Here is a 13982-nt window from a genome sequence, read left to right on the forward strand (position 1 = left end):
CATAGACAAATATCAACTCAAAATGGATTAAAGACTTAAATGTAAGACCTGAAACTATGAAAGTATTAAAATAAAACATTGGGGAAATGTAACAGAACATTACTCTCATCAAAGATTTGTTGAGTAATACCTCAAAGGCCCAGGCAACAGATGCAAAAATGAGCACATGAGACAGATTACATCAAGCTAAAAAGCTTCTGCACAGCAAAGGAGACATCAACAAAGTGAAGCGACAAACAACAACATGGGAGAAAGTATTTGAAAACTATCCATCTGAAAAGGGACAAAAATCAGAATATATAAGGAACTCAAACAACTCAATAACAAAAACACAATAATCCAGTTTTATAATCCACAAATGATTACAATAGACACTTATCCAAAGATGGCATACAAATAAACAACAGATCTATTTTAAAAACGCTGAGCATCACTAATCATCAGGAAAATTCAAACCAAAACCACAATGAGATGTCATTTCACCCCAACTAAAATGGCTATTATCAAAAAGACAAAGGATAACAAATGCTAATGAGGGTGCAAAAAAAGGGGAACGTTTTTCCACTGTTGGTGGAAATGTAGAATAACACAGTCATTGTGATAAACAATATTAAGTGTCCTCAGAAAACCAAAAATAGAACTACCATATGATCGAGTGATCTCACTCGTAGGTATATATCCAAAAAGAAAAGAAATCAGCATATTGAAGAGATATCTGCACTTTCATGTTTATTGAAGCACTACTCACCATAACCAAGATACTGAACCAACCTAAGTGTTCGTTAACAAATAAATAGATAAAAATATCGTATATATTCATCATAAAATATTATTCGACCATAAAAAAGAATGAAATACTTTCATTTGCAACAACACGGATGAAACTGGAAATCATTATGTTAAGTGCAATCTGGTCAGACATAGAAAGACAAATATTGCATATTTTCTTATATATGTGGGAGCTAAAAGAGTGGATGTCATGGAGGTAAAGAGCAGAATAGTGGTTACTAGAGGAAGGAAGGGAATGGGGGAGTGGTGGATAAAGAGAAATTGGTTAACAGGTACAAAAATACATTTAGATAGAAGGAATAAGTTCTAATATTGAATAGTACAATAAGGAAATTATAGTTAACTATAATGTATCGTATATTTCAAACTAGCTAGAAGAGAATTGTAGTGTTCCATATGTAAAGTAAAAAGTTCAGGATGATAGACATTCCAAATATTATGATTTTTTTATTGTTCAAAGTTGAACCAGGATTTTATTTACTTTTTTATGTATTGCTTTATGTGGAACTGTGCTTTTATTTTTCTTTTTTATATTTTATTTTTTATTTCAATGGCTTTAGCGGTACAAATGGTTTTTGGTTACACGGATGAGTTGTGTAGTGGTGAAATCTAAGATTTTCATATACCCATCACCGGGGTAGTGTACACTGCACCCAATAGGTAGTCGTTAATCCCTCACCTCCCTCTTGTCCTCACCACTTGTGAATCTTCAATGTCCATTATACCACTCTGTATGCCTTTGTGTTCCCACAGCTTAGTAGCTTAGCTCCCACTTATAAGTGAGAACATGTGTGATTTAATTTTCCATGGCTGAGTTATTTCACTTAGAATAATGGCCTCCAAGTTGCTGCAAAATACATTATTTCATTCTTTTCTACGGCTGAGTAGTATTCCGTGGTATACACACACATACACACACACAGACACACACACACAGACACACACACATATGTCACATTTTCTTTATCTACTCATTGGTCGATGAGCACTCAGGTTGATTCCATATCTTTGCAATTGTGAATTTTGCTGCAATAAACATATGCATGCAGGTGTCTTTTTGATATAATGACTTCTTTACTTTTGAATAGATACCCGGTGGTTGGATTGCTGAATTGAATGGTAGATTTACTTTTAGTTCTTTGAGAAATGTCCTTACTATTTTCTATAGAGATAATACTAATTTACATTCCCCATGGCAGTGTATAAGCATTCCTTTTTCACCACATCCATGCCAATATCTATTGGGTTTTTGGCTTTTTAATAATGGCCATACTGACTGTGGTAAAATGGTATTTCATTGTGGCTTTCATTTGCATTTCCATGATGATAGTGATGTTAATCTTTTTTAATATGTTCATTGATCATTTGCATATCTTCTTTTGAGAAATGTCTATTCATGTCCTTTGCCCTCTTTATAATGAAGGTATTTGTCTTGTTCTTGCTTATTTGTTTGAGCTCCTTACAGATTCTGTATATTAGCCTTTGGTCGGATGCATAATTTGCAAATATTTTCTGTAGTTTATCTGTTTACTCTGATGATTATTTGTTTTGCTGTGCAGAAGCTTTAATTAGTTTAATTAGGTCTCATTTATTTATTTTTGTTTTACTTGCATCTGCTTTTGGGGTCTTACTCTTAAATTATTTGCCTAGGCTAATGTCCAGAAAAGTTTTCCTAGGTTTTCTTCTAGAATATTTATGGTTTCAGGTCTTAGATTTAGGTCTTTAATCCATCTTGAATTAATTTTTGTATATGGTGAGAGACAGAGATCCGGTTTCATTCTTCTACATGTGGCTATCCAATTTTTCCAGCACCACTTATTGAATGGAGTGTTCTTTCCCCAGTTTGTGTTTTTGTATACTTTGTCAAAATATCAGTTGGTTGTGGGTGTGCAGCTTTATTTCTAGGTTCTCTATTCTGCTCCATTTGCCTATGTATCTATGTTTATACCAGTACCACGGTGTTTTGGTCACTATAGCCTTATGGCACAATTTGAAGTTGGCCAATTACCTTGATTTGATCGTTACACATTGTATATCAAAATGTCATATGAACCCCTAAAATATGAATATTACATATCAATTTTTAAAATTCTATATAATTTCAAGTATTGTTGTCCTCATATTGCTAATATATAATAGAGTTTCTTAGTTTTAAACTGAAAATTGTGACAACTAGCACATCTATAATGCTTTTTACATATAGTATTTTACTATTCTCCGTAACAGCACCATGACGTAAAAATGTTATTACCCTAATAATCACAGAAAAAAATAAGACTTTCCTTAGGTAACTCCATTAATGAAATGTTAGATCTTAGATTTAAACCCAGTCTTTTAAATTCTAAGCCCCTTCCTCCACAAATAATTCTTTTCCTCTAGGTTTAAGGAGGCTAAAAAAAAAAAAAGATCAAATGTGAAACAAAACTGCTAATCGATCAATCAGTCAATTAAGTTTCAGACACCAGTTAATTCTCAGATGGCCTCATACATAGTGACACAGTAGATTATAAAATTTTTACATGAAGACTCACCGTGTAGAGAAACTTTTTTCTCCTCAGTCTGTTTTTATTTTAAAACAGGCATTTCATCTTAGCCATTTCTTTGTTTTGTCTTCAGTTTTATACCTTTGACTTTTGGGCACCACATATTGAAGAACCTTTATTGCACTGGGCCAAAGCTCCTAGTGTAGCATTTTCAAACCAACAGACCATTGCAACTTGATATTTGTTTCTGATTCTGTGGTCAAAGAATGACATTGAACGTTTAAAACACTTTCTCTGCGTGATTGTTATTGATAATCTGTAGTTCCATAAGTGACTGCCTGAAGATTGCCTAGATATAAATAATTTTAGAACTGAACAAGTCCTTAGAGGTCATCTACTGCTTTATATTTGCAGCATTATTCCTCATATCTAATATTGTATTTGAAACTAGTATTTGATTTTGTCATTTTTATTTTATCTGAAGTGGTATTTGAGGAAAATTCTGGGAATGTTCTATTTTATCAAACATACGAGAACTATATGACAAACTTCAGGATAATGGTTATAGAGAAACACATTCCTGTAAATTGAATTTTAGCTATATTTTAAAAATATACATTAAATTACATTTTGTTAACTGACATAAAAATACATAAACCCTTTTATGAAACGCATTATGTTTTAGAATATACACACAAAGTAGGACAGTACTTATAGGAGACCTAGAAATTATCTATTCCAAGAATTCTCATTCTTTTTGCCTCAGTATACTTGAAGAGCGTGACTGTTAAAATAGTTACTCTCAAAAACAATTCTTTATTTTGGTAGAAGGATCTCAGAATTCATGATTCTGAGAAGGAATGCTATTTGGGTATGCATTTTGAAAAATTCTCCAAGGTACTTTGGATATTTCCCTCTGAGATATCATGCCAGTTACCATATAACATCACTGATTTAGTCAAACTCGCTTATTTACTGAAGAGAAAACTGAGGAAAATACTTAATGTCAAACAGCTATTTGCTGAAAAGCAGAGACTTGCGGCTTTTTCCCCAAAATACCATATTTAAACTCCCTATTGCGGATATTTTTATCTCACAATAGCCATTTTCTATCCTGCCCAACCCTGTACACTCCTTAGTAACAAAGCCCTAATTTTGGTCAGGCTCTGGACAGCCAGGTGCTTTAATAAGGAGGCGGTGCCTTCTCCATATCCCAGGAGACGAATGTTGATAAGTTTAAGTAAATCATGGTAATTTCATCTTCTTTTGATATTCATTGGCAAAGTCATGGCCAATGAGCCACAAAAAAAATTCCACCCAGGTAGCTTTTGAGAAAGCTGTTCTCATTCTAAATAATGGTAATAAGGATGTACCCTAGAACTTAAAAGTATAATAAAATAAATAAATAAATAAATAAATAAATAAATAAATAAAGGTAATAAGGAAATATGAGGACAATGTGATAGTTGCAACTGCAGTAGCTATTCTGTAATGCTAAAGAGTCAAGCCTAAAGGCAAAAATCAATATGCTAAATAATTGAATGTCATGGAAAGATAGAGAGAGAGAAAGAGAGAGAGAGAGAGAGAGAGAGAGATTCTGTGATTCTGCATTGTAACAGGGTGCAGGAAGAAAATATTCAGGGTTTAAAATTAATTAATAGGCCAGGCGCAGTGGCTCACGGCTGTAATCCCAGCACTTTGGGAGGCCGAGGCGGGTGATCACGAGGTCAGGAGATCGAGACCATCCTGGCTAACACGGTGAAACCCCGTCTCTACTAAAAAATACAAATAAATAAATAAATAAATTAATTAATTAATTAATAAAATTAGCCAGGAGTTGTGACAGGCACCTGTAGTCTCAGCTACTTGGGAGGTTGAGGCAGGAGAATGGCGTGAACCCGGGAGGTGGAGCTTTCAGTGAGCTGAGATCGCCCTACTGCCCTCCAGCCTGGGCGACAGATGGAGCCTCTGTCTCAAAAAAAATTAATAATAATAATAAATTAATTAATAAAGATATTATAACAGCATGAATTCTTTCTGAAGGATTACTGACACTCTAAGTAATAGCCCCATTAAAATGATTTTAATGGTAACAGCAAAGAATAGCATTTGCAAAGAGAACTGAAAGGTTATATTTTAGGTTTAGGAGTGCTGATTAACATTACTAAATGAAGTAAAATAGATCTCTACTGAATTGATACTTTTATGTTTATTGGCATTTTAATACTCTTAGATTCATCTGAATTACCTTGTACTGCTATACATCTGTACCATAATATTTGGCTGAAATAGCTTTCAAAATAGTCTGTATGATGCCTCTGCCTTTTGTCTTGTTAGTCCAATGTTTCTGCAAGTATGCATTTCTGTAATTTGAGATATGTGAAACCCTTTTGCCTTTTCTGTTCTTCTGAGTTGTACTTGAATTTTCTGAGCCCACAGGGGAAACATCTGAGAAAAAAATTATAGAATATTTTGAAATCATTGAGTTTCAGGGAAAACTCATGAATCATTCAGTCCAGCATATTTAGAGCTCCCTAATCTTCTTTTTTAAAAAATGACTGTGACCTCTTCTAATTTATAAGGCGTATTGTGCAGAAGAGGCTGCAAAAAATGAGCAAGGCTACATTTGGGTATAGGCTGAATATATATCTAAACAGTGTGAAGTCTAAACAGAGATGTGCCAGAAAGAGCCCCTAACACTCTAAATATTTCTCTTATTGCCTATCATAAAACCTATAATTTCTCATTTATAAAATTATTCTTTTTGGATGTAAAGCCTTGTTGTCCATAAAAATTATCTCTTTTTAAAATTGAAAAGTAGACCGAGAGCAATGGTTCACATCTATAATCCCAATGTTTTGGAAGGCTGAAGTGGGAGTATCAATTGATCCCAGAAGTGCAAGACTAGCAGGGAAAGAGAGCAAGCCCCTGTCTCTACCTAAAATGTATTAAATTATCCAAGGACCGTGGAACACTTCTGTAGCCCCAGCTACTCTGGAAGCTGAGATAGGAGAATACCTTGAGCCCAGAAGTTCAAGGCAGCAACAATCTATGTTCATGCCACTGCTCTCCAGCCTGGGTGAAAAAGGAATATTCTGTCTGTAAAAATAAATAAATACAATTGAAAAGTGTCAATTAACAACATAGATATTAGTTGATCACTAGATCAGTTTGAGAAAAAATTGGGATCTGGAAGCAAGGGGATTTGGGCAGAAATGCCAGGGACATAATAAGAGGGGAAAGAATAGGGTTTCAAGACAAACTTCACCTACTCTTTGCTCAAAGCTGAAAAAAAGTGACCACTGGTCACAGAAGCTAAAGAAGTCACTGCAAAAAATGTATTATTTCTCTTGATCAGCAAGCATTTCCCAGCCAGTTTACCCAGATAAGGGCTTCTCAAATGTTAGTGTGCCTAAAAATTAACTATACATCTTGTTATTAAAGCTAATGTTCTGTTCTGTTCCTGTCCCCACGTAATCATATGTCAAGGTTACGTTAGCATAAAAAATTCTAACTATACACATGGGAGATCTGGGATAGGCCCAGGAATCTATTAATAAAGAGTTCCTCACTCGGTTATGATGCAACTCAGCTCCAGCAACTTTCAGTCTAGAGTCAATCACCTGATTGGTCCTGAAATAGCTTACAATCTAGAATGGGGAGAGAAGATAGAGTATACAATTTAACATAAGTCAGAGTGTAACCAGGGTTATGGAAATGAAGGGGAAATATACAGTTTTGAAGATCAAGGAAAGTTAGGTGGAAAAGATAACTTTTGAGTAATGCATTACTTAAAAAATAGATAAGATATAAAAAATGCAGCCAATGTCAGAAAAGTATAAAGTTGGAAACTGTTTTCCTTTTCTTTTCTTTTTTTTTTTTTAATTATACTTTAAATTCTAGGGTACATGTGCACAATATGCAGTTTTGTTACATAGGTATACATGTGTCATGGTGGTTTGCTGTGCCCATTAACTTGTCATTTACATGATGTATTTCTCCTAATGCTGTCTGTCCCCCTGTCCCCCACACCATGACAGGTCCTGGTGTGTGATGTTCCCCACCCTGTGTCCAAGTGTCCTCATTGTTCAATTCCCACCTATGAGTGAGAACATGTGGTGTTTGGTTTTCTATTCTTGTGATAGTTTGCTGAGAATGATGGTTTCCAGCTGCATCCATGTCCCTGCAAAGGACGTGAACTCATCCTTTTTTATGGCTGCATAGTATTCCATGGTGTATATGTGCTACATTTTCTTAATCCAGTCTATCACTGATGGACATTTGGGTTGGTTCCAAGTCTTTGCTATTGTGAATAGTGGCACAATAAACATATGTTTACGTGTGTCTTTATAGTAGCATGATTTATAATCTTTTGGGTATATACCCAGTAATGGGATTGCTGGGTCAAATGGTATTTCTAGCTCTACATCCTTGAGGACTTGCCACACTATTTTTCACAATGGTTGAACTGGTTTACACTCCCACCGATAGTGTAAAAGGGTTCCTATTTCTCCACATCCTCTCCAGCACCTGTTGTTCCTGACTTTTTAATGATTGCCATTCTAACTGGTGTGTGATGGTATCTCAGTGTGGTTTTGATTTGCATTTCTCTGATGGCTAGTGATAACGAGCATTTTTTCATGTGTCTGTTGGCTGCATAAATTTCTTTTGAGAAGTGTCTGTTCATATCCTTTGCCGTCTTTTTGATGGGGTTGTTTTTTTTTTTCTTGTAAATTTGTTTAAGTTCTTTGTAGATTGTGGATATTAGCCCTTTGTCAGATGGGTAGATTGTAAAAATTTTTTCCCATTCTGTAGGTTGCCTGTTCACTCTGATGGTAGTTTCTTTTGCTGTGCAGAAGCTCTTTAGTTTAATTAGATCCCATTTGTCTATTTTGGCTTTTGTTGCCATTGCTTTTGGTGTTTTAGTCATGAAGTCCTTCCCCATGCCTGTGTCCTGAATGGTATTGCCTAGGTTTTCTTCTAGGGTTTTTATGGTTTTAGGTCTAACATTTAAGTCTTTAATCCATCTTGAATTAATTTTTGTATAAGGTGTAAGTAAGGGATCCAGTTTGAGTTTTCTACATATGACTAGCCAGTTTTCCCAGCACCATTTATTAAATAGGGAATCCTTTCCCATTTTTTGCTTTTGTCAGGTTTGTCAAAGATCAGATGGTTGTAGATGTGTGGTATTATTTCTAAGGGCTCTGTTCTGTTCCTTTGGTCTGTATGTCTGTTTTGGTACCAGTACCATGCTGTTTTGGTTACTGTAGCCTTGTAGTAGAGCTGGAAGTCAGGCAGTGTGATGCCTCCAGCTTTGTTGTTTTGGCTTAGGATTGCCTTGGCAATGCGGACTCTTTTTTGGTTCCACATGAACTTTAAAGTAATTTTTTTCCAATTCTGTGAAGAAAGTCATTGGTAGCTTGATGGGGATGGCATTGAATGTATAAATTACCTTGGGCAGTAAGGCCATTTTCATGATATTGATTCTTCCTATCCATAAACATGGAATATTCTTCCATTTGTTTGTGTCCTCTTTTATTTCATTGAGCAGTGGTTTGTAGTTCTCCTTGAAGAGCTCCTTCACATCCCTTGTAAGTTGGATTCCTAGGGATTTTATTCTCTTTGTAGCAATTGTGAATGGGAGTTCACTCATGATTTGGCTCTCTGTTATTGGTGTATAGGAATGTTTGTGATTTTTGCACATTCATTTTGTATCCTGAGACTTTGCTGAAGTTGCTTATCAGCTTAAGGAGATTTTGGACTGAGACAGTGGGGTTTTCTAAATATACAATCATGTCACCTGCAAACAGGGACAATTTGACTTCCTCTTTTCCTAATCGAATACCCTTTATTTCTTTTTCTTGCCTGATTGCCCTGCCCAGAACTTCCCACATTATGTTGAATAGGAGTGGTGAGAGAGGGCATCCCTGTCTTGTGCCAGTTTTCAAAGGCAATACTTCCAGTTTTGCCCATTCAGTATGATATTGGCTGTGGGTTTGTCATCAATGGCTCTTACTATTTTGAGATATGTTCCATCAATACTTAGTTTATTGAGAGTTTTTAGCATGAAGGCCTTTTCTGCATCTATTGAGATAATCATATTGTTTTTGTCGATGATTCTGTTTATGTGGTGGATTATGTTAATTGATTCGCATATGTTGAACCAGCCTTGCATCCCAGGGATGAAGCCAACTCTATCGTGGTGGATGAGCTTTTTGATGTGCTGCTGGATTCAATTTGTCAGTATTTTATTGAGGATTTTTGCATCGATGTTCATCAGGGATATTGGTGTAAAATTCTCTTTTTTTGTTGTGTCTCTGCCAGGCTTTGGTGTCAGGATTATGCTGGCCTCATAAAATGAGTTAGGGAGGAGTCTCTCTTTTTCAATTGATTGGAATAGTTTCAGAAGGAATGGTACCAGCTCCTCTTTGTATCTCTGGTAGAATTTGCCTGTGAATCTGTCTGGTCCTGGACTTTTTTTGGTTGGTAGGCTATTAATTATTGCCTCAATTTCAGAGCCTGTTATTGGTCTATTCAGAGACTCTGTTTCTTCCTGGTTTAGTCTTGGGAGGGTGTATGTGTCCAGGAATTTATCAATTTCTTCTAGATTTTCTAGTTTATTTGCATAGAGGTGTGTATAGTATTCTCTGATGGTAGTTTGTATTTCTGTGGGATCGGTGGTGATATCCCTTTATCATTTTTTATTGTGTCTGTTTGATTCGTCTCTCTTTTCTACTTTATTAGTCTTGCTAGCGGTCTATCAATTTTGTTGATGTTTCCAAAAATCCAGCTCCTGGATTCATTGATTTTTTGAAGAGTTTTTTGTGTCTCTATCTCCTTCAGTTCTGCTCTTATCTTAGTTATTTCTTGCCTTCTGTTAGCTTTTGAACTTGTTTGTTCTTGCTTTTCTAGTTCTTTTAATTGTGATGTTAGGGTGTCGATTTTAGATCTTTCCTGCTTTCTCTTGTAGGCATTTAGTGCTATAAATTTCCCTCTACACACTGCTTTAAATGTGTCCAGCAACTGTTTTTCCAGGTTTTATTATATATCCTTGTGTCTGACGATCCAGGGTCCTGATGCTCTCTCCTGATGTCAGAACCACATAAGCCTGTCCTTACTTTGAATTTTTCCATTTTCTGTCCCTTCTCTCACTCATAAAAACTTACCTCATCTCACCTTCCTTCAGGAATGGGTTGGTTGAATATCTAATTTGATAAAGTAACTGATGATAATAGAATGTTGTCTTTAAAAATATTTTCAATACCTTTGCTTATAGAAATGACTAACGTGGACATAATAGCAAGCTGGAGATAGGATGGAAAATGCTTTTGATCAAAGTAATCATCAGTGTCTCTTAATTCATGTTGAAGCTAATGGTCTTACAAAAATATTCACTATGAACTGAAGTGATCAATATTGTTCAGCAAGAAGCAAACAAATTTACAGGAAATAACAAATGACCCCATTAAAAAGTGGGCAAAGGACATGAACAGACACTCCTCAAAAGAACACATTCATGAGATCAACAAGCATGAAAAATGCTCAACATCACTGATCATTAGAGAAATGCAAATCAAAACCACAATGAGTTACCATCTCACACCAGTCAGAATGGCGATTATTAAAAAGTCAAGAAACAACAGATGCTGGTGAGGCTGTGGAGAAACAGAAACGCTTTTACACTGTTGGTGGGAATGTAAATTAGATCAACCATTGTGGAAGACAGTGTGGCGATTCCTCAAAGGCCTAGAACCAGAAATACCATTTGACCCAGCAATCCCACTACTGGGTATATCCCTAAAGGATTATAAATCATTCTATTATAAAGATACATGCATGTATATGTTCACTGCAGCACTATTCACACTAGCAAAGATGTGAAATCAACCCAAACACCCATCAATGATTGACTGGATGAAGAAAATGTCCTACATATATACCATGGAATACTATGCATCCATAAAAAGGAATGTGATCATGTCCTTTTCAGGTCATGGATGGAGCTGGAAGGCATTATCCCCAGCAAGCTAACACAGGAATAGAAAACCAGACACCTCATGTTCTCACTTATAAGTGGGAGCTGAACAATGAAAACACATGGATATAAGGAGGGGAACAACACATACTGGGGCCTGTTGGGATTGGCGGTGGGAGGGAGAGCATCAGGATAAATAGCTAATGCATGCTGGCCTCATCAATATGAAGAAAAACGTTAAATAAGCCGAAAGTCAGTAGCTCTTCTTGGATGTATTAGAGAATTTAGGTCACTGGGCAAATCAGTGCTCCAAATTTGGAAATACAGATGAATACAGAGAATAACAGATTGCCAGAGCAGAAACTCAGAAGTAGAAGCCTACCACTGGAACCAGAGTATGAACACTTAAAATGTAATTGACAAATTGCTGGAGGCTCATTCTTGACACATTTGAGATTTAAAAATTGCAGTGAGTCCCAGTTTTAGTGGTAGCCCCTACAGGTTCCTGAATTTTACCTCTAGGATCCCCACCAGGTCGTTTGGGGAGAGTGTACAATGAAGAAAAATTCCCTTCTGCCAATACAGAGAAAGAAAAATTGCCATTTAAAAATATGCCTAGAGCATTCTGCTCTCCAAAAAAAAAAAAAGAAAAGAAAAAAAAAGAAAAAAAAATGCCCTCGAGGAAAACTGTTTAACCAGAATCTGACCACATCGAGTTTATCCTGAGCCTGACGAAACTGGAGGCAAAAATTACCTGACTCCAGTCATCTTTTAAGCTCAATCACAACATGGCAATCAGTATGAAGTCTGTCCATCCATCAACAACTCCAGTCACTTTTAGCCTTCATGTTTCAACTTGCGGGGAGGACAGAAAGTAAGAAACAATTGATAAGCACTTATGGCACAATTGATAAGCATTGCCCAGGCACAAAGGCTAATTAAAAGACTGAGACATTATCGTAAGACTATAAGATGTTTCCCCTACCCCAACCTTACCACCGTGTCAAATGGGTTCCTCTATTATAACTAAGACGATTAAAACTGAAAGAACTGCATTACTCAGATCTTATTTAGGAAGTCTCGGCGGGGCGCGGTGGCTCACGCCTGTAATCCCAGCACTTTGGGAGGCCGAGGCGGGCAGACCATGAGGTCAGGGGTTCAAGACCAGCCTGATAACATGGTGAAACTCCATCTCTACTAAAAATACAAAAATTAGCTGAGAGTGGTGGTGTGCGCCTGTAATCCCAGCTACTCACGAGGCTGAGGCACGGGAATTGCTTGAACCTGGGAGGCGGAGGTTGCAGTGAGCAGAGATCAAGCCCCTGCACTCCAGCCTGGGCAACAGAGAGAGACTCTGTCTCAAAAAAAAAAAAAAAAAAAAAAAAGTCTCTAGGAAAACCCAAAGACAAAGGGGGAGATAGACAGCAGGATGGCAGAGGAAATGTTAGCCTCTGACGTATAGAAGAACAGCAAATAGTAAATACAGACGAACTACTGGCCAAAGCAAAATCCTCACACTTACTGCCTATTTACCTAGGCTCTTTTCACCCAGTACATTATGTCTTACATTCAATAAAAAATCACAAAGTATACTAAAAGACAAAAGTAATAGTTTGAAGAGAGAAAGCAAGTACAAGAACCAGACACAGTTACAGCAGAAAACTATTGTCCAAAATTTTGAAACAAGTATGATTAATATATTAAGTAGTGTATATTTAAAATGTGGAAAGCATTTAAGAATAGACAGGTAATATACACAGAGAGATGGAAACTTCAAGAAACAATTAAAAGGAAATACTAGTAATTACAAAACACTGTAAAAACAATAAAGAATGCATTTGATGGGCAATCAACAGAATGGACATAGCCAAAGAAAGAATCAGTAAGTATGAAAATCTGCCAATGGAAACTTCCAAAACTGAAATGGAAAGAGAAAAAAAGAATTTTAAAAATGGAAGATAATATCCAAGAATTGTGGGACAATTTAAAAAGGTATAAAATGTGCGTAATGGGAATACCGAAAGATTAAAAAATAAAAGAACATGGGAAATGTATAAAATTATAATGATTGAGAATTTTTCAAAATTATTGAGAGACACAAAACCACAGATTCAGGAAACTCAGAGAACACCTAGCATAATAAATACCAAAAACCTACATCTAGGCATACAATGTTCAAATAGCACAAAACAAAGGTAAGGAGACAATCTTGAAAGAGGCCAGAAGGGGACAAAAAGGTATAGCAACAGAGGAGCAAAAATAAGATTTAAATCAGACTTTCTCCTCAAAATCCATGCAAGTTTAAAAAAAAAGACAAAATAGTGGAGTGAAACTTTAAATGTGTTGAAAGAAAATAATCAACCAAACTAGAACTTCATTTCCTTTGAAAAGAATAGTTTTAAAAGCCTTCAAAAGCAAAGGAGAAATAAAGACTTTCTCAGAAAACCAAAAATTGAGAGAATCTGTCACAAGCAAACCTGCCATACAAGAAATTTTAGAAGAAATCCTTTGGAGAATTAAAAAAAAATAATAAAAATAAAAACTGTTTTTGTCTAAACTTTGAATGCTTGCAGATCTTATGGTCAGAACATTTTCCTTAGTGTAATTATATCCTTCCCTTGTGCAAAAGTCTTTCAAATAAAGTCTTTCCTTAAAAAAATAGAATTTTTTTGAGAGTAAAAGAAGATGATGCAAGTCATAAATTCAGATATATGTGAGGAAAGGAAGAGACTTAG

General features: G+C 35.8%; 1 pseudogene; it reads right to left on the reverse strand.

Annotated features, from left to right (window-relative positions):
* The window catches only part of LOC112615165, a 164750-nt pseudogene extending 161250 nt beyond the window's left edge, over window positions 1-3500 (reverse strand).
* Between the last annotated feature and the right edge of the window lie 10482 nt (window positions 3501-13982).

This window comes from Theropithecus gelada, chromosome X, assembly GCF_003255815.1.
Source record: "Theropithecus gelada isolate Dixy chromosome X, Tgel_1.0, whole genome shotgun sequence".
Lineage (NCBI taxonomy): Eukaryota > Metazoa > Chordata > Mammalia > Primates > Cercopithecidae > Theropithecus > Theropithecus gelada.